The following is an 18,322-nucleotide window of genomic DNA, read 5'->3' on the forward strand; positions in this document are numbered from 1 at the left end:
TCTACCCCCAGAGCTGTTTCAAGACTGGAGTCAAGCCATCGTGAGCCTGATTCTAAGACAGGAAAAGAGAATAGATTTTTCAAGCTATAGATCAAGGAAGTTGAGGCTGATTTGAGGCAAAGTTCTGAAGCAAATTATGAAATGTATTATTAAATGCACAGGGCTTATTTGCAGTTCAGTAAGTGTTTTTTAAAAATGAATTAGAAATGAATATTTGTGAATGCTTAGGAAGGAAAGAGTTGACCAACATGAGTCATCATTGATTAAAAATATAACAGGCCATTTTTGCAATGTGGGGTTTCATGGTGACATTTGGGTACTCATCCCTCCTCTCTTGGAGTTCTGTAAACACAAGGAAGAATAAAGATGTTAGAAACACAGGATTGGGTTATTAAATCTGGGAAATTCGCCCAAATACCTCTCTATCCATCAACAATGCAAAGCTGTCTTGTAAGCATGGTTGCGGGAAGCAGTTTAGACTTCAGGCTTCAGTGAATTTTGTTCTTTAGCCAGCTCTCTCTGTCATGCTTCCTTTTCTCCTAGCCATCTTGAAACTGAGATGGGTGGTCCTATAGGGGAGAGCGTGAGTCCACTTCCCCAACCGTTTGAGATGTAGATGAGGCTGGCCCACCTGCAGAGAGTTTAGCCCTGCCCTGGTGGACTTACTGCAAGTACTAGTGATGAGCTGCCCTTGGATTCTGATCCTTATTATAAAGTGGCCACCCTCTCTACCACAGCATGACCTGAGGATTGGACGGCCCAGTCTCTGACCAGGAGCTGAAATAAAATCAGAGTCGTGATCCTAGCTCTTTCCCTGCCCTATGGGTAGAAACTGATGCGTGGGAAAAGGGAGGAGATGTTGCTCTTATTTACTGATTAGAGGACTGTTATAGATAATAGCTAAGCTAACATTTAGTGAGCGCTTCTATGTGCCAAGCCCTGTTCTAAGAGCTTTACTGTATCAACTCATTTAATTCTCACTCAACCCTCCCAGGTAGGTATGGTTTTAGTTCATAAGTTAAGTCACTCGCATAGGGTAATGCAGCTAGTAAATGGCAATGCTGGAATTTATATCCAGCAACCAAGTCCAGAGATGGAGCCCTTCTACATGTTACCACCACACTGCCCGCTCTACACAGAGTGCCCACTGCAGACCACCAGCTAGCCCAGGGTGAAGGTGGATTTCTCTAAGGCATTTGACACATCTAAGATGTCTTTATGAATACAATAGAAAAATAAGGCTTGGTAATTGCACAGTTAAGAAGGTCATTAGTAACTGAATGAACCAGTGAACCCAAAGAATGCTGATCCCCACCATGGCGGAGGGAGCTTCTTAGTAGGGTGTCATCCAAGACCCTAGTGTTCTAACCTAACCTGCAGACATGGGGAGACACTGGATGCCCAAATCAAATCTAAAGAGACTTAGAGAAGGTGGACCAGAAACTGGTTTCCAAGACTAACCTCATAAGCTCGGACATGGCCTAATCGTAACACAGCAAAGAATTTCCAGTCTTCCCCTTGCACTGGGATCAACAGTGAGATGTATCTGAAAAATAATTGACAAGAGCTTATAAATTGTTTTTAATGGTTAGTTAGTTAGCTAGTTAATTTATATGACAACTAACTTTTTTAAAAGGCAGAGACAGGTGTCCTTTAAAAAACGGTGAAAGAGATTTGAAGCCATATCACATGAAAAGGAGTTAGAGTAGCTGAGAATGTTTAATCCTCAGAAGAGAAAGTTTAGGTAGAATTCTAGGGCTATCTTCAAAGATCTGAAAGATTATCTCTTGCAGGAAGGATGTGACTTACTCTGTGTTAACTGCAGAGGGCAGAGCTGGGACCAAAGGTTACAGGGAGGTGGATTTGTCTAATTGCTGTGCAAAGTTCCCCGTCTACCCTTGGAACAATTATGACACCTAACATTTACCAAGTATTCATGGTGTCTGCACTAAAGTAAAGGCCTTTATATGCCTTAGCTAGAAAGTTGTGGATCAGATTCATACTTATCACTATAAGCGTCTCATCATCATTAGTAAAGGCTCCATTTACTGACTGCTTATTAAATTACCTCATTTGATAGCTGCCCTGTTGACTGTTATTATTGTATCATTACTGTTTTACAGATGAAGAAATAAAGAAGTGAAATTACTTTCCTGGAATCATCCTGTTTTAAGTTATTGGTTTATAATGATCTGGACCCGAATATTCCTGCTACTAATACTGCCTCCTGGGGTTATGCATATAATAAGGGGCCAGATCAGGGCAGTTCATTAGAAATATAATGTAAGCTGCTAATGAGAACCATGTGTATAATCTTACTTTTCCTAGTAGTCGTGTTAAAAATGTAAAAACAAACCAGTGAAATTATTTTTAGTGTATATAATATACATTTTATATCTTAACCCAATACATTAACCCAATTGAGTCATCACATTTAAACTATCATCATTTGCTGGAATGATGTAATCAACATTAAAATTATTAACAAGCTATTTTACATTCTGTTTTTCACACGAAATCTAGTGTCTATTTTACACTTAACAGAACACCTCAGCATTAGCCACATTTCCAGCGTTCAACAGCTGCTTGGAACTCTTGGCTGCTAATGGACAGTCGGCATATGGTTAAAATTTAAGTCTCCTTGGGGGGCTAGGGGGTGGGATTGAAACTTAAAGAACAGGTTTGCTTCCACCTTACGTTCTAATGCCTCCCTGCCCCCGACTTACCTCCTTTGTCATTTTGCAGGGAATGTATAGCAACTGCCTTTGCCTTTTCTGGTAGAGCCAGCGTAGATATTTCTGAATTTGGAGAGGACAGGTGTTTCTCCTGCAACCTTCCAACAACTGTCATTTCCCTCCTGGCAGCTACTCGGAGTTAACGTGTTTGATTTCTGCTTTGAAAAGGACTGAAGTAGGTTGCATGAATCAAATAATGTACCCTAAATATCAAATTGGGGGTAGAACGTCTTGCTTTATGCAAAGTTATGCAAAATTAGGGAGTCCTTGGCTTAACTGATGAGAAATAAATCCCTTGGTCGGTAAAAGCACAGGTGACTGTGAGGAGGAGGAAATGTTCTCTTGTTATTTTTGTCGTGCCGTCCAAGGGTCGAGGCAGAACGTCAAACACATCAGCCTCTTAAGGTAGCTTTAAAACAGCCCACCGAAGTTTCCCCTCAAAATTCCAAACCAGTTGCCCAAACTGAAAGCTTATAAAAAGATGCCGCGCACTCTCGGCCTCCCGGAGGTGGCGCTATGAGGGTGACGGAGTTAGTGCCTGCAAAACGCCGCGTGTGAGCTCATCCGAGAAGTCATGCTCTGCACACATATTATTTATAGCAGAACTGAGGCGTGCACGGTGTTTGACATTTTCTTCTTTTTAAGTAGGGGGACTTCAAAAAGTCGTGGGCACCCCCATCCCCCAGGCAAAGTGCAGTGGGCCGGCGTCAGGGCGCCGGCTGGAGGCGAACGCGCCAACTACGCGTGTCCGGGCGCAGGTGCGGGGGGCGACGGCGGCCACTCCGCAGCGTCCGCTCGGGAGGAGACTTCGCGGCTAATCTCGGGATGCCTTGCAGATGCAAAATGTGTCTCTGGCCAGCAGGAGGAAGGAAGAGGAAGTGAGAGCAGCGGCCGCCGGCGGCGCAGCAGCCGGCCGACCCGGAGTGTAAGTGCGTGTGCTCTGGCGAGCGCGAACCGGCGAGGATGGGCAAGGGATAGAGGCAGAGCCACTCACACCGCCGGGGCCCCGAGTTGGGTGACAGACCCTCCGGTTCCCCTTCCGTGGTCGCGGGGTCGCCAGAGCTCTGATTGCTGGGAACCCTCGCCGCTGCCGCCGCCGTCCTAAGACCCCGGGCAGGTTCGTAAAGTTTCCTGGGCTGGCGCGGCGCCCTGACTCGCTGACCTCAGCGCAGCCGGGGAGGGAGCTGGGGCAAGGAGGAGGCGTCCTGCGCGGGGGGACTCTGGGCGCCGCGGAGACACTTTTGTTTTCTCCCTGGGGGCGCCGCGGCGCAGGCGGGGGGTGGCCGCGGGGTGAAGGCTGCGGGCGCGTGGGGCACTCAGCCCCAGTTGGGGAAGTCGGGGCGGAGGGGGCGGCGGGAGGGCAAGTGGGAGCGGAGGGAGGGGCGCAGAGGAGGGAGCGCAGGGCCGGTGGCCAGGGAACCCGCAGAGATGTTTCGGTCAGGGCGGGCTGGAGGGGGCTGACCGAGGGCTGGGCTGCTGGCGCCGGGGGGCTGGGGACAGGGAGAGTGTGGGATTGTGGGCTTGGAGACCCGAGAGGCTGCGCGGGAGAAGGGACTGGCAGCTAGGACTCCCGGCTTTTCTCAGGCACTCGCAGATGGAAGGGAATCCCCCGGCGAGCGCGCTCCTGGGAGGGGGCGGTGATGGGCTAGAGGCGTGGAGGGCCGGGAGGGACGCGAGGGGGCGGTTGGGGCAGCTGGGAGCCCCGGGCGACTGTTAGTAAATACCCGCCTCCCGGGGACTCGCCGAAGTCCCCGGTGAGACCGGGAAAGGAGGTGGGGGGCTTCGATGGGTGATCCCTACTTCAGAGAGGGGGCGCACCGGGTGCGCCTGCAGAGAAGGAAGGCAGCCGAGCTTCGGGGGCCCTAGAATCCGAGCAGAGAGGGGCGGCCGAGAACGCAAGAGTAGCTCTGAGGAAGAGGAAATACAGAACTCAGCCGGCCCGGGGGTGCGCGCGTGCGTGCGTTTGGGATTGGGAAGTCCGTGTGGTGCCGCGGGCGCGCGCGAGGGCGGCGAGCGTGTGTGTGTGTGTGTGTGTGTGTGTCTGTGTGTGTCTGTGTGTGACCGCGAGGGGCTCCGGAGCCGAGTGACCCTCTGCCACCTAGGGGCTGTTTGAAATTGGCTGCTCCGGGCAGGAGTTGCTGGCGGCGGGACCTGCGTTGACCTAAAGCCTAGCGCTTGGCCCCCGGTAGTGACCCTGCTCTGGAGGCCTCTGGACAGCTCCGGGGACTCGCGGGGCATATTTCGTGATTCCCAGTGCCCCAGACGTAGGGCCTGCTAACAGCACTGGCCATAAATGATGCGGATCTGGTTCGTTATATTTAAGATTTCAGAGAACCTATGACAAGGGTTTCTGACTCTGGAGGAAGGCCCCAGGCTCCTCATTTACGGCTGCCAGTGACTTGGGGGTGGTGTGTGGGGCGGTGGAAGAATTTCTGAGTTGTTGTTCTTGGGTTTTTTTTGTCTATAAAAAAAATAAAAGTAAATAAAAGTTACTGTCTAACCGTAACCGAACTAGTAAATAAAAGTAATTAATGACCTGTATTTATATATCAACTTCACAGAACTGGGCCCTGTGCGTTAGAAGGTCAGATCCCCTGCTGTTAAGTAGCAGACTTTTCTTCCTTATAGCTGACCTTCTGAACCTGCTCTTTACTCTGGTACATTTCCTATCTCTTAAGGGCTGTGGTTAAAGGTTCATGTTGATTTCTTACCACACTTTTTACTCATTTTTGTTTGTTTTTAATTAGATGGATTGTACGTCCTCTGGGGAAATTGTGAGGGAATGACCTAGAGTGTTGGGACTGTGCAGGGGGGATGGTGTGAGGAGGGAAGGGAACTAGGGAAGAAGCTTGGTAGGTGTCAGGGAGGGGCTGGCTGGGAGGCTGGCCCAGACCTGGGTCTGGTGGAATTCGGGACCTGGAGCAGTCACTGGGTTACAGGATGGGTGGTCCTATTGATGGCCTTATCCCTCTTTTCCCCCCCTTTCCCGTGTCTCATCTCTCTGCCTTTCTTGACTACAGCTACTCTGACGGCCTTACATTCTTCTTTTTCACCAAGTTCTCTCACGAGGGCCTTTGCATGTGTTATTCCTTTTGCGCAAGGAGCCTCTCCCCGCCGTGTCCAGTTGGCTCACTCCGTTGCTTCCTTCAGGTCACTGCCCAGTTGTCAGTTTGCAGGAGGGCTTCCCTGACTGCCTCATATAAAATAGCAACCAGCCACTCCCTGGTCCTTTTTAAGTCACTCAATTTTCCCTCTTAGCACTTATTACCCTCTGGCATTATATATTCACTTGTTTGTTTGATTATTGTTCGTCTCTCCCCTTAGAATGGAAGTTCCACAAGGGCAAGAACCTTGTCTTGTTTACAGGTCCAGAACTTAGACTGGTTCCCACATAGTAGGTGCTCAATAAATACTTGTTGACTGACTAAGATACGCCTTTATGGGAGAGGCTCACCAGGGAAATATACCAACAAAATGCTGCAGCATCAGCGGCGAGTAAGAAGCCCAGGTAACGGGCTTTTGCTTTTTCTCCTCTGTCCTCTCCCCATGCCCAGCCACACTTCTTGCAGATCCCTTTCTACCTTGAGTAAACTCCTCCCCTTAGAATTTCAGCCTGAAGAAAGGAACAGAGAGGTGATTCCTTGGGGGAGTGGAAAACCAGAACAGTTTATTAATAACGCATAACCGCTTCAGATCTGCTGTCTGTGTCATCACTCTCCTTGGAGAACGTCTTTTAAAAGTCTGTGGTACTTTAGCCAAAGAAAGACTCCCCTGGGAAGAAGGGAATTACTGTGAGTGGAATGAAGTCAGAGACATCCACTGTATCCCACTCCACTTCCCCAGCAGATGGGAGACAAGGAGAGGAGAGGAGTAAGGGAAGAAGGAGAGGGAGACAGAAAGGGGCTGGGTGGCAGATGCTGGGGAGAAGAGAGATGAGAAATGCCCAGGAGAAGAAAAATGAAAGAGAGGAAATGGATGCGGGGTTTCTACAGTGCTGCTAAATCATAAGCATTTATTAAATTGAGATAGGGCAATATTTGAGTGTTTTAAAGTAATATACCCCTTTGGGTGTTGGGTGTGAATGGGTGGGGAAAGGTGGAGGAAGGGAGTGCTTTGAAGCCTTGCAGAGAGGATATGGCTAGGGGTGTGCCAAGGGGCTCTGAGCACACACTTTGCTGACATTATTATCTTTCTTAACACTGAAGGTTTAGAGGTAATCATTCCTACAGAGGACATTTCCTGTCCGGATCTAAGACAGTGGGCACCCTTAAGGTTTGTAACTGAAGCCTGCAACCACTTTTCAATGCCTGAAACCATCCAAGTGGGTAGTTTGATTTGTAAGACATTCATTTTGTTGAACTTAGAAAAGGTGGGGAATTACTAAACCCCCTCTACATCACAAAGCCTCAAGTGTGTGCTGCTAATTGTGCAACTCCAGTTCTGCTTCTTCTAATTAACTAGTCTAGTGTTTTTGAAGCTTAGCATTACGACTAGGAATGGATCATAATATCAATTTATTAGGTCCGGACCAGCAGTTGAAAACATGAAATTGAAGAGAGTACAATGGAAAATTGAGTGTTTTACAAAATGGACACCAAATCTTAATGTCAAATGTATCACTTAATGTGGGTCATGATGAAAAAAGTCTGTTTTAATAATTCTGGAGGCCCTAGGAATGTACATTTTAAACCATTTGCCAGGGATTCTGATGAAAGTGGTTCATAGGGCCATACTTTAAAAAACACTTAGCGCCCCGCCCCCCAAAATGCTATTGGTTTCATCTCCTGCAAGAGATGCTGTTTCCAAATGTTGAATCAGATGCAGTAAAAGCATGTCATTGACTTAACTTTTAAAATACTGCTGTTTATAGAACTTGATGGTCTGCTAGGCCCCGAGGCTGACGTCTTGGCAAAGCTGGAGAGCCAAGTGTATGTTTTTCACTTTAGTGATATGGAGAGACAGTAGATTATCTGTAATAACTCTTTAAGTTAGAATAAAACGAGTGAAAATACTCTTTTCTGGACAAATTTTAGTTTAAGCTTTTGAGGTCTTTAAGCTTTTGAGGTCTTTGGAACTTTACTTCACTGGACTTTTCCTTTCATATTTTATGCCTCACGGTCCCCATGTGCATGCTTTTAATTACTTTCAGAGGTTTGCAAAGACAGAAGTAATCTCTTCTGGTGGCAGCCACACTGCTGTGATACACAATCAGATTAAGCTTCTTAGCTGACCAGGGCTTGGGACTGGCTAACCAAAGAAGGAAAAGGCTGAGAACTTCAGTACTGTCCAAAACATCAGGATTTTGAAGACCAGCCATCCAGGGTACAGAGTGTGGCTCCCATGAAATGCGTGTGGCCCGTGAAAGCCTTTGAATACGCCAAGCACAGCATTTTTAGGTACAACAAAGCCAGCCTGCAAGCACAGTGCAACACTGCTTGCAGTTTTCGGTTCCCTGGATAATTTAGGTTGTCTGAGTGTCAACAATTGGAACTTATAGATAATAGCCAGAACTGAAGCTCTCAAATCACGCTTTTGATCCATGATTAATTTAACTTGTGACTTAGTACTATGCTTTCTAAGCTTTCGCAGGATAAGTGCAGGACTGTTGGAGCAGAATTTTGTCACTGGCCTAAGGTGGGGTGAACAGCCAAGTATTGTGTAGGAATCCATGCGGGAGAAGGGATGCTAGCTCATCAAACAGAATTAACCACAGCAACAACCTGGCCTAGTGCTGAGTAGAGAAATTAGTCACATGTATAAATAGAATGAGATGATGAGTCTCAGTCAGTGTTCTAGGCCCCCGCAAACACTGATTTCCAGAATCTGAGCAAGATTATTATTGGAACCTCAATTTTAGGAATTGAGGCTACAGTTTTGGGGCTATTTTCGTTCTAACAGTTAATGCGGGGAGCAAAACTTCCCTCAGTAGAAAACACTGGAAAACGTCCGTACTAATTGCTGGGCTCCAGGACTGCTATGGGTTGGGTGGGTTGTACTTGCTGGCTAAGGAGCAGTGGTTTGAGGGCAGCAGGACTGAGTAAGCCCTGACTGAGCATTGCCCCAGGGGGCTTGAAGTCACAGGATCCATGCAACCTTTTCCTCCGGGTGCCGACGACTGACATGCTTCCTCCTGGAATGCTGTTTTCGAAATGGTGGGGATGAACTGGTATCGTATTCATATCCCATTTTATAGAAGTGGCTTGGAGAAATGAAATGTCACTAGTATATTTGGAGAGTAGATCTGAGCCTACACCCACCTTTTCTGACTCTCTTTACCCTGCTGTTTCTTGCCCGTGCCCCATGACGCCTGCGTTGAATACTTATTCTTCTTGTTGGTTCTCCTGGACTAGCCTGGCCTGCGGCCAGGATCCCCACATTGAGCTATGCTGCGGCCCTCCCAGGGGGCCCTTCACTCCTGTATGCTGGTAGAAATGCCCTGGGTTCTGATGGATGTGCCCTGGGTTACCATGGCACCTAGGGATGTGACTGCCACCACCAAGGCCAAGTTTTCCAGTGCCTCCCTTTGGATATCCCATTCTAAAGCTGACCTCTTTAGTCCTGGGGGTCAGAGATCCTTCTCTCGGGGACAGCGTGCCCATCACCCAAGCTCTCGATACTGAAGCGTATAAGCCAGAATGCAATTCATTAATCAAAAATGAGAATGATGTTTGCCGAGGGGAATAGACACATATTCTTTAGCCAGCATTTTTTTTTTCTCTGTGGATGAGTCATGGTGAAAGCAAAAGCATGGAACCACTTGGGGGGGGTGGGGGGGGGACCAATTTGGGGGAGGGAATACGTTTAACAGAGTAATTTCCAGCTAGTCATAATTTTTGCTGCTTCTCCTGCCCCATGTATCAATACCAACTAAGCGAACCAGAGACTGGAGTTCTTAACCAGGATGGTTTCTCCCTTGGGAGATGCTGAGGGTACTGATTCTCTTCTTTTTCTTCCTGCAGGCTATTGCCCATTCTATGTGGACCATTTATATCAGGCAGTCTCAACCTTGGCACTGTTGACATTTGAGGCTGGATAATCCTTTGTTGTGGGGGGTGTCCTGTGCATTGTAGGAAGTTTACTAGCTTCTCTGGCCTCTACCCACCAGATGCCAGTAGCAGCACCCAGTTGCGATAACCAAATATGTCTCCAGACGTTGCCAATTGCTAACCTCCTTCTCCTAGTAAGAACCACAGTTTTGTTTTCTTGCATAAATTAGTTCAACTGTGGGCTATCAGACATGCTAGACTTTTGACAGCAGTTATAAGTGCCCCAGTTTTCTATTTACTGGTTATTCCTTTGCCCTAAGGTGGTTTATTCACAGATGGGTGGTCTCATCCTTTATGTTCATTTATTTCCTCTAGTTCTCCAGATTTCCTCTCTAGCTTCCTCTCCTCCTATAATTGCAGTTGTCTCCCTAACCCAAATTGCTTTCAAGTCTGAATTTCATGCGTATTTCTTCCTGGCACCCTCTGGTTGAAAAAAACTATCGCTAGTGATTTTATGTCTCAGTTTCCTCACAAGGTCTTGAATTCTGGCCCCTGGTTACTGTGTTAGCTATAACCTCCACGTAATGCGAATAAGATAAATGAAATGAGGGAGGTGGTCACAAAGCTCAGCTGGGCTCGTTCAGAGGTCTCTGTCACAAGATTAAGGAAATGTCTGCTTGGGAATGAGTTAACAGGGTGAAATGCCTCCTCTACTGGTAAAATATGCCTTGGCTAGTTGGGTGGTGATAGATATTGATGTTCCATTAGCATGACCAGGACATTGCTTTAAGGTATTGCTGTATGTGGAGTCCTTTTCCACTCTCTCCATTAGATTTCTGTCCTAATCTTGCCACATTTGTTTTCTTATGTAATTATCTGTCAACCTGTTATTTACCTTCGCTGTCGGGCTGCTGTAGCAGAGTAGCATCTAGGGGCTTAAGGGATGGAGAGATGTTGTCCAGCTTGTGTACTAGCTGTGTCTCCCTGAGGCAGTCGCCTTCGTGTAAGTCACAGCCCTACAGTAAACCTCCACCCTTCCTTCCGCCCTTTGTGCCTTTTTTTTTTTTTTTTTTTAGCTTGAGATTGCATTTAGAAAGCCAGCGTTTTGTGCTGTGGGGCTCTGTGGCAGAGCAGTCCTGGATGAGCTATATTTTCCAGGCTGCTACACACAATTACCCTTAATTTCGAAGCGTAGTGCATTTCAAAATAATTTTTTTTTTTTCTGTTTTCAGGCTCTTTAATCCAGATGCAGAGCCACAGCTGGCTTTGCCCTTGCCCACCAGAAGGCATGTGGCTTGGGAGGTAGAGCCAGTGGAGGGACTTTGGTTAGACTGCGTATTTTTGGCTGAGTGAAGAGTGAATTCCAATAACACTCAGTAAGGCTGGTTTTTACTTGACTCCTGCCCACCCTCACCACTGCCCCACCCCATCATTTTCATAGCATTTTTATAGTGGGCCATGTGCCCTAGTTATTCCAACTGTGGGCCATTCATAGGAAGTGACCAAGTATTCAAAAATTTCGATTTGGGGGACTAGGACTGATCCTTTCATACACTAAATAGTAAGTGTGTATTGTGTATGTATGTGTACGTGTGAGAAAGACACAAACATACACACACACACACACACACACACACATATATCCATGTAGCTCTCCCAATATTGAAAGGTCTTTAGGAGCAAAGAAACTATTATATCACCTGCTAAATCCTGTTTTCTCCAGTGCTTATCACTTTTATAGCAAGTCAGTATAAATCACATTAAATCAAAACTTTTCTCAAGGAATGAATATATTTCCATCATCCTTAGACTTACTTTACTGCCAAGAAGTGACTTCAGCTCTTTAGAACTACTTTCTCAATTACTGTCCATTCTTTGAGAGTTTTGAGAAACATTTGCCTGGATTAATATGAGAGAAGCACAATAAAGATTTATTTATTAATTGTAGTATATTTTTAAAATGTGTGCCATATACTTAAATATGCATATAAATATTATTAAATTGAAATACTGTTGGGCTTACAGCACCCATCATAATACTTCACTCATTCATTCATTCATTCATTCAGCAGCCATTTTGATCGCATTCTATGTCCTGTAGTCAAGTCTCTTGCTGGTCATTATAAGACCCACTTCATATGAACAGTGTGGTGAAAGGGGCTGGAGGGGAAACAGATCCATTAACAGATAGTCATTATAGAGTGTGATAAATGTGTGTTTACAGTGTGTGCAGATCACAGAGGAAGGAGCTCACAATGAAGTGACTTTGAGAAGGATCTGGAAAGCTGAGTGTTAAAAGAAAGAACCTGGTAAGACCAGGGAATACAGCCATCGGGGTAGTGGGAGAATGTTTGAGAGAGGCCTTGTGTCAGCTCTTCTGGGAGCTGGGCATTTGGATTGAGCGGAAAGGAGTGCTAAAGGATTTTAGGCAAGGAAAAGACACAGTTGGAATTCAGTAAGAAATCTAAGTCCCAAGGCCACATGGAAGATAGATTAGATGGTACAGCAGGAGGGAGGTGCCAAGGAAAGATGGAAGGTGTAAGTACTTTCCTTCTAGGCCTACCCGATTAAACACACAATCTTGGTCAAATGAATAAATAAAACAGTGTGTTTCCTGTGTAAATGCAACTCCATCTTCAAGTCTGAGTAGTGGGCCAATACTCTTCCTTTAAAGAGACAACTTCCAGAGGGCCAACCCCTCCCCCCCCAAACTGGATTCAAGCCAGAAGGAAAGGATATTGATGTTGATGAAAAAAAGATTTGCTGACTGAATGGATTTGGGGGAAAAAGGGAAAAGTCTTTGGGTGTAAAGCTAAATAAATACATATTTGTTGGTTGAGGGTTCAAATTATCTTTGGACTCTCTTGTCTGGTTGACTTGGTGTATGTTAATTACCTTTCTCAGCCTCAGTTTTTACACCTTTCAAATGGGCATAATATAAGTCCCTACCTCTTGGAGTTGCTGAGGTAATTAAATATAATAATAATTGTGAAGCAGGATACCCCGAAAGCATTGGGTTGGACTTGCTATTATTGTTGATGTTATTAGTACTAATTCAGTAGTTTTTATTCAAGTTTTTTATTCAAATATGTTGCTAAAATTATTTAAAGACGTACACTTATTATTTTATCTTCTTTAAGTAGCTTGGGGAATTCCTCCTAAAATCTTGACTAGACTGTTAGGTTGATTTACATATCTTTTCTTCAGGAATACAGCAGAAGTAAACTGCTGAAAAACAGGTCAGGTAAAATTGCCATCGATTGTGAATTAAAAGAACTGACATAACAAATCATGTTAGCAACGTGGGGTCCTCAAATAAAACCTCTTGTAAATGGATCTCTATCCCCCATTCATTGACAACTAACCTGGGATTTTACTGTTTTATTATTATTTTACTTTGGGTAGAGAGAATGGAGGTTACTAATTGGGGGTCTTTCCCTTTCCTTGAATCCAGCCTTCTTGGGGCTGTTTGTACTTGTCCAGCGTGGATGGGAGCCCAGTGAGAAACCCCCAGTTTGTGAAGCAATAGTGGAGGAGCATTTGGCAGGACTTTAATTCGGTTGAACTGGGTTTCGTATGATTATGTTGTATGTTAAGGAGTTAGCTCAATGGTTCCAATAACACTTTGTAAATGTCCCTTTCTGAATCATTTGGAACTTCCCGTGAGTAGGGGACGGTTCAAATGTTCATTGGCAGGTGGGTGGTAGGAAGGTATTAATTTTTCTTCTTTAACCTGAGCCTAGAAATCAGATTAGAAAATATTCTGGAGATGAAAAATAGAAAAATAAAAGTAGGACGTCTATAATCCTGAGTGCACAGACCCAGTATAGCTCTGTCATCTCAGGATGATTAACTGTACCCACTTTTCTCTTTCAAAAGTGCCCCAGGTTGGACAATTCATTTTATGGCCACCTAAGTAGAAGCCACCTGTTTCCATTTCTATTCATTCTGTCTGGCTATTGCCAGTTTGTTTGAATGCCTTTTCTACTTTCTGTTCCTTCAGGAAGGCAACAACTAGCTTGACAGGCTCACCAGCTCATTAAGCAGTGGCTCATGTACCCGCCACCTGGTAATGGCTTTTATGGAGTGGGTCGGAAAAAAAAAAAAGAACCTCAATGTAGACACTAAACTGCCATGAAGTATGGGTGTAGGAGAGAAATGTGCCGAATGAAAACTACTTCTCCAAGCTTGTGCTTTGAAAAGTATAGTCCCCGCACCTCCTATTACTATAGTCATGAAAAGTCACTTATCTAATCACTATAATCAAATCTTGTTTGGTACCTGACAAATTATATACTCTCTTCAGTATACAATAAAAATCCCCATAACTTTCTCTTCTCCCATACAGGGTGATAAGTATGGATTTTTCAGCTGCTAGATTGTCAGTTGTGTGACAATGCCTCTTTACTGTATATCAGGATTAGTGCAGAGCTTTAAATAGGATCCAGTGTTAAATAAATGTTTAAAGACCCATAAAAAGATTTTTATAGTGAAATATAGATTTACAGTAAATCACTGGAGAATTATATCCATACCAAAATATATATCAGATTAACAGTGAGTCAAACATATTAATTCACCTTGGACCCATTTTACAGATGAGGAAATTTACTTGTCAGGGAGGCTGGCTGCCCAGATCAATGCAAGGCCCAGGGAAATGTTATAATAGCAGTTGTTATGTTGAATTTCACTCTTCTTTCAAAATCGAATTTTCTGCAGCGCACCAAATGCTACGCTCTCTTGCTTCCAAGTCTCCGTCCATTTGTCCAATTCATTTTTGCCTCAGTTGAACCCATTACATTGGAATATTGTGTTTAGCTGGGAACAATTTGCTGTGAGAGCTTTGCTTCAGGAACATGTAAAAGAGCACAGTCAGGGCAGCAAACCATTCATTACCTGAGCCAGGGCCTACTGCCAGCAAGGTGGCAGAGAAAAGAGGGCAGTAATGTTTGATTCGTTTATATCCCCGTGAAACATCATTCCACTGTAGTAGAGATAGTGTTGTAATTATGGCCAACTTATTGAGGGCCATTCGAAATCATTCAGATATGCTGCTAACAATTCTAGCATTTGAAAATGCCGTGAAACAGTCTGAGAATTGGCACCTGGAGCTGAGAATGATAAGACGCACGAAGGTGTACACAAATATAAGAAGTAAGTCATCATGGAAACCCCCAGGTCTCTTTTCATTTCAACATATATCTTTCAGACAATGAATAGGCTTTAGGGTAATTTTTCATAACTAGATCAATGCAAGGCCCAGAGAAATGGCATAATAGCAGTTTTAATGTTGAACTTCACTCTCCTTTCAAAATCCAGGAATTGCATTAGGAAGAATTGGGCTCATCCTTTTGAAGTGGTAAATGCAAAAGAAGGTACCTAGTATCATATGCAGGGGAAGGGAAATCTCCATAGGACTTAGTCTTCAGGGTGCTGGAGAGACCCTGGAGCTTTTAACTTTTAGGAGAGGGATCCGAGTGTATTTTAAATTCCTGGTGGCTGTTGTGGGTCTGCATTTGCCTCCAGTGTTTGCTTTTTAGATACTCTTTAATTCCTTTGTTCATTCACAAATATTTAATGAGCACCAGCTATGTTCTATGGGTGTGCTAGGTGATACATAAACAATGGTGGGTTTCCTTCCTAGGGAAGAAAACAAAATAGTCCTTTAGCTGATGTCATGGGCTACTTAGACACCAGTGGAGGAAATGTACATTACTCAAAGGATCGCACAAATAAATGTGACATTTAAACTGTGCCAGGGGCTGTGGGGGAAAGGGCTGATGCTGGGAGAGCCTACAGCAGGGGGATTAATATAATCAGGGAGATCTGGGAAGAGGAAGAACGGATTTTACTGGGGAAAGAAGAGTCCCTGCGGGTGGCTAGTGTGTGTGAAGGTCATGTGAAGGGCGGACTTGGATGTTGAAGGAGCTGAAGACCAGAACGCTGGGCAGGGGACACTCCAGGTCTGGATTAGGCTGAGGAGGTGGGCTCGTTGGGACCACGGCTCTGGGCCTTTACCAAAAGAGCAATGAGAAATCACTGAAGTGTTTATCCAGGGGAGTGATGTGACCACATTTATGTTTTGCAAAGGTCTTTCTGACTTCAGTGTGTAACTTTTACATCATTTAAAACCGGTCACAATGTGACTGCACCATTACTACTTTTAGAATCTTAACAATTTCTAAAAGAATCAATTGAGCCACTAGTGTCTCCTTCAGATTTTAAAGAGCAATTTAACTGAGTGATTTAGCATGGGTATTGCAACCACTTAAGAATGATATAGTACAGGGATCTGTGGTTCACAGACTTCAAAATGCCTAAGAATCGCTGGGGACCCAGAAATTGCATTTTAACAAGTCCCTCAGGTGATTCTAATGCAAGTGGTCCCGATTCCACTTTGAGGAGCCTGGTCCTAGAAAGTGCTAAGGAGTGAAAGAAGAATTATAAACCTCGAGGTAGAACATTATCAGGCAGCCAGTAACGGCTGGATCCTCTTTATTGCCTGGGTTTTAACTTGGACCTGTTCTCCCCACACTGGCAGGATTTTCTTGCAGTGCACCTGAAATGGATTCTAAATCCTTTGAGTTTCTTCTAATTTATTTCCTAATCCTTTCATATGCAGCTGTTTTCTCAGATCTGTGGCTTACTACTTCTATGTCTCTGATATTTTAGTTTTCATTTTGTAGCCATTTCATAAGAATCTTCTTATGTAAGTGCCAAAGGAAGCCACGAGGCAGGGAGGTAGTGGGGAAGCCTGGCCTGACGAGGAGGGTGGTGAGAAGCCCCTCCATGGATTTTGCTTACTTCGCCATCTGAAGCCGGAGACTGAGCACATTGTACAAGGGAGAGACCAGGCCATAGTTGCCACAACGCGGAATTGTTTCCAGGGACGTAAAGGGCCAGGGATACAGGAGGATTACTTTGGTGGGGAGGGCGTCTCCTTTAAAGCTATTCTCTAGTGCCCTCTTAAAATTCTGCTCAGAAACCGATCATGAGGAAGAGAGTGGGCTCACGGCTATTCCCCAGGGAGTGTAAGAGCCCAGAATTCGTTCGCAAGTGAAATCAGGTTGAAATGAACATTAAGAGTAAACTTAGGACAGAAAAGTCACAGAAAAGGCATCAGGCGATTGGTGGCAAGAAGAGAGAGTGAACTGCCCTGAACCCACATCTCCCCCTGGTCAACGTGACACAGCTCAGTAGTCACCTCCTCAGGGAGCCTTCCTTGATTTCCTGGTATCCCCTCCTGGGACACACGGAGTGCTTCCCTGTGCTGGCGTTTATCGTGCCTCTTGTGCCTCTTTACGCTCTGCTTTCTGTCTTTGTTCCTGAGTAGACTGGAGGTCCTGAGGGCAGGTATTCCCAGTGCTGAGGCCACAACAGGTGCTCAGTCAGTGCTTGCAGGGAGAAGCACTCGGATACGTGTATGTGAGCACCACTGCGTCCTTTTGGAAGAGCCCTTTAAAATGGCTTCTTTGCCTCTGAGTCAGGGCCGCAGGGCCACGTGGCTCGGGGATGGCTGGTGTGTAACTCTCGTTGAACTCAGTTTTGCTGAAGACCAGTCCTGCCTGAGGTCACTGTGATGGAGGCGGGGGCCAGACCAGATGTCAGATGTGGAGGACCAACGGCCGCTGGCCTTGCAGTGCCCTAATCCTGTGGTGGCAGTGGTTACTGCTTTACTGTCATTCCACTGGACCCTGCGTGTAATGAACGCTCCAGAGGAGGGCACCAATGTTGTCATCACATTACTGTCTGCAGAAGTATTTATACCTCGTGTGTCTGCTTGTAATTCTCTCCTAGTCACCAAAAAATCCTATGGGGCAGAGATATTAGAAGAGCATAAGCTGGAAGAATGTAGAAAACATTTCTTGGCTTAAACCCTGAAACTTCTACCCCCTCTGTGTCTTCATCCACGGTTCAGCCAATGTTGAATCTGGAGAATATGTTTCTCTCTTCCTTCCTCCCAGGGCCTGTGGGCGACCAGGCATTCATGACACAAACTGGGGCTGGGATCCTTACCACATACGTGGTTGCCTACATTTTATCTATTATATTCTGAGAGCACCGTGGCCTTTATAATTTATGTTTCTAGGCTAAAATTGCACATTATTTTTCTAGCAGCTATCAAAGGTTTCAGCCAGCAACTGAAACTTGATAGGTGTCACGGCTCTTCATTGCTGGAACCATTTATCCTGATGTTCAAGTGCTGAGCTGAGCCCATTACTTTTAAGCCAAACAGCACACACACAGTAAACCCCAAACTGAAGTGTTCTGAGTTCACTCTGGAAGTGGAGCATATTTGGGCCTTTGGAGCCACATTCTCAGACCTTCCACAGCCCTTTTCTCCTTCAATTAAATAACCAAACAACTCCTTGCTTCCCCAGTGAGGGGATCATGCCAGTTGCTGAGTATGTCTATTCCAATTATATATATTCTGGAGCCGGGGAAATAACCACAGGATGGGTTTGGGGACCCACTGCAAGATGGATCTGAGCTGAAACCCCATTGATCGCTTCAATTCCATAAGCACCTTCTCTGACTGGTGGGCCACCAGGGACATTCTGGGTCTGCTGGAATTAGTGTCAGTTCAGAGGCTGTGACCAG

The 18,322-nt window shown here is 45.4% G+C and overlaps 1 protein-coding gene across 8 annotated transcripts in view; it reads left to right on the forward strand.

Annotated features, from left to right (window-relative positions):
• Window positions 1-3,396: 3,396 nt before the first annotated feature.
• The window catches only part of ELMO1 (engulfment and cell motility 1), a 554,248-nt gene continuing 539,322 nt past the window's right edge, over window positions 3,397-18,322 (forward strand). For 2 of the 8 annotated variants that reach the window (XM_036863258.1, XM_036863260.1), the window contains exon 1: window positions 3,397-3,852. The gene's annotated coding sequence lies outside the window, so the exon portion shown is untranslated. The remainder of the gene's footprint in view (window positions 3,853-18,322) is intronic. The other 6 variants (XM_036863259.1, XM_036863262.1, XM_036863263.1 and 3 more) reach the window with 4 other exon arrangements.

The sequence above is a fragment of the Balaenoptera musculus genome, chromosome 9 (genome assembly GCF_009873245.2).
Source record: "Balaenoptera musculus isolate JJ_BM4_2016_0621 chromosome 9, mBalMus1.pri.v3, whole genome shotgun sequence".
Lineage (NCBI taxonomy): Eukaryota > Metazoa > Chordata > Mammalia > Artiodactyla > Balaenopteridae > Balaenoptera > Balaenoptera musculus.